We start from the raw sequence: 2,744 nt of genomic DNA, 5'->3' as shown, positions 1-2,744 counted from the left end.
TCCTTTCCTTTCATAAAGAACTGTCCAGTGTAGCCTTTGCTAAAGGAGCTAAGAAAGGAAGCATTTAACAGCCTTTACTTAGCATTTAGCATTGTCACAAAAAGTTCACACTTTATTTGTGTCAATGACCCGTTTCACCACATGAAAGGAAGGTTGTTGAAGGTGTGAAGAGCTCTGGAGGTGTTAAACCTCTACAGAAATATAGGTGTTAAAATGACTGCATATCAAACAATAACAGCAGATACAGAAATAACAGTAAAAACTAATACATGTTTAACTACAACACAGCACTAGCACATTAAAGTGCCTGACAGCAAGTTCATCAAGCTAAATGTCCCATATATTATCATAAAATAATTCAAATAATAAAACATTTATCAGTTCTCAGTGTAAATTACCTGTAATGATATGAGCTGTAACTACACTGTGGTCTCTTATTTGTTTGGTTTGTTGACGGTGGCGTAGAGGTCGCTGGGATCAGCTGAGGCTCCAGCAGAAGAAGAGGAAGCTTTCACGCTGCTGTAGGTCACTGTGTTGTTGTCAGGTAGTCTCTGGTTACCAGGTAAATAAATCACAGAGAAATATTTCAGCTCTAAACCTACAGGTTATGTTAATCAGTGTGAACAAATGTTGGTCTGAATGTTCTCACCTCGAGCTCTGATGAGAAGAACAGTAATCACAGTAATTAGGAGGAGTTCAGCCACACGCATAACCAACATTATGTAGTCCAGAGCAGAACAATCTGCACGAGCTGTAGAACAGAAAAAAATCAACAAGAACTAAATAAAAGACTAAAATAAAACGTTAGATTAATATGTTTATTATGTGGAGAGAAAGAGGCTGACAGGAAGACAGAGAGACTCCAGAGAAAGATGAGTTACTACCTTGTAGTTTTGTTGCAGTATCGTTGGTTGTTGTTGTGCCTGTAAGTCGAACAAAAGACAAAACACTGATCAGTCCTGGCTAAATAAGCTCTGAAGAGAGCTGCACAGGTGCAGCCCAATCAGCCTCCCTGCCTGCAGCCTCCTGCAGGAGAAGGAAGGGGTCGTAACATCCCCCCCTTAAGAACAAGGTTCTTCTAAGAACCTTGAATTTGGCATAGAGCAGTTAGCAGTACAATATACACTCATAACCATTCATGTGTGTGTATGTGTGTTAAAAAAATAAAAATATATTAAAAATAAAATAAAATAATAAAAAAGTACGCCTGTGTGTATGTTAAAAAAAATATTAAAAATAAAATAAAATAAATAAATAAAACAATAAGCGTGTGTGTATGTTAAAAATTTAAATATATTAAAAATAAAATAAAATAAATAAAACAGTAAGCGTGTGAGTGTGTTTAAACAAAAATACATATAGATATTAAAAATTTAAATAAAATAAATAAATAAAACAGTAAGCATGTGTGTATGTTAAAAAAATATATTAAAAATAAAATAAATAAAACTGTAAGCGTGTGTTAAAAAAATGTATATAAAAAATTAATTAAAATAAAATAAATAAATAAAACAGTAAGTGTGTGTGTGTGTGTTAAAAAAAATATATATATAAAAAAAAAAAAACTAAATAAAATAGTAAGCGTGTGTGTGTATGTGTGCGTGTGTGTGTTTAAAAAACAAAAAATATTAAAAATAAAATAAATAAATAAAACAGTAAGCGTGTGTGTTTAAACAAAAATACATTCAATTCAATTCAATTCAATTTTATTTATATAGCGCCAAATCACAACAACAGTTATCTCACAGCGCTTTTCATAAAAGAGCAATTCTAGACCGTACTCTGTGATGATATTTACAGAAGCCCAACAGTTCCCACCAAGAGCAGCACTAGGCGACAGAGGCAAGGAAAAACTTCCTTTTAAGAGGCAGAAACCTTGAGCAGAACCATGACTCAGGGTGGGCGGCCATCTGCCTCCACCGGTTGGGGTGAGAGAGAGAGAGAGGGAGAGAGGGAGAGAGAGAGGGGAGGGAGGATGCCTACAAGTAAGTAGAGTAAGTGAGACTGACTGAATAAGAGAATATCTCCACCCACAGCCGAGCGTCGCTCTGACATTCAGACTTTAGACTCCAGAAGAGGAAAGAGAGAGAGAGAGAATGTAATCACTTTCCATTTTATGATTTATACTTTGATGACTGGCTTTATAACTTAAAAATCAACATATAAAATCAATAAAAAAGTTTGTTTTAGTTCAGTATGTGGAGAGAAAGAGGCTGACAGGAAGACAGAGAGACTCTAGAGAAAGATGAGTTACTACCTTGTAGTTTTGTTGAAGCGTCATTGGTTGTTATTGTTGCTGGTTCAGTTGTTGTTGGTTCAGTTGTTGTTGTTGTTTCTGGTTTAGTTGTTGTTGTTGTTGTTGCTGGTTTAGTTGTTGTTGTTGTTGTTGCTGGTTTAGTTGTTGTTGTTGTTGCTGGTTTAGATGTTAGAGATATTGCGAGAGAAAGAAAACAAGAGTAAAGTTCATCACTGTGAAAAGTCATCAAATAAACAAATGTTTTGGTGGTTTTAATCATCTTGAACAGGGGTGTGTTTCCCAAAAGCATCGTTGCTGACTGCGGTAGCAACTTCCTTGGTTGGAACTTTGCAGTTGCGACGCAACTGTTTCCTAAAACCCTAGTTGGAACTACGGAGGTAACTAAGTTGGTAACTTACACGGTACGAACCATCGTTAAGCGACGCAGGTGTTCCCTGAAACCATAGTTCAGACGAACGTTCGCACCAACTGTTGTTAAGTTGCATAG

The 2,744-nt window shown here is 35.8% G+C and overlaps 1 long non-coding RNA gene across 2 annotated transcripts; it reads right to left on the bottom strand.

Moving 5' to 3' along the window:
• Window positions 1-213: 213 nt before the first annotated feature.
• On the bottom strand, window positions 214-2,275 carry LOC123966137. 2 transcript variants are annotated; one of them, XR_006823895.1, is made up of 3 exons: window positions 2,258-2,275; window positions 650-751; window positions 214-551 (listed from the first exon to the last, which is right to left on the bottom strand). It is a non-coding gene; the product is annotated as an uncharacterized LOC123966137 (long non-coding RNA). The 2 variants fall into 2 exon arrangements; XR_006823894.1 differs by lacking the exon at window positions 2,258-2,275 and adding an exon at window positions 885-1,119.
• Between the last annotated feature and the right edge of the window lie 469 nt (window positions 2,276-2,744).

The sequence above is a fragment of the Micropterus dolomieu genome, unplaced genomic scaffold (genome assembly GCF_021292245.1).
Source record: "Micropterus dolomieu isolate WLL.071019.BEF.003 ecotype Adirondacks unplaced genomic scaffold, ASM2129224v1 contig_12766, whole genome shotgun sequence".
Lineage (NCBI taxonomy): Eukaryota > Metazoa > Chordata > Actinopteri > Centrarchiformes > Centrarchidae > Micropterus > Micropterus dolomieu.
The sequence above is the reverse complement of the archived record's forward strand: the minus strand, read 5'-3'. Positions and strand labels throughout refer to the sequence as shown.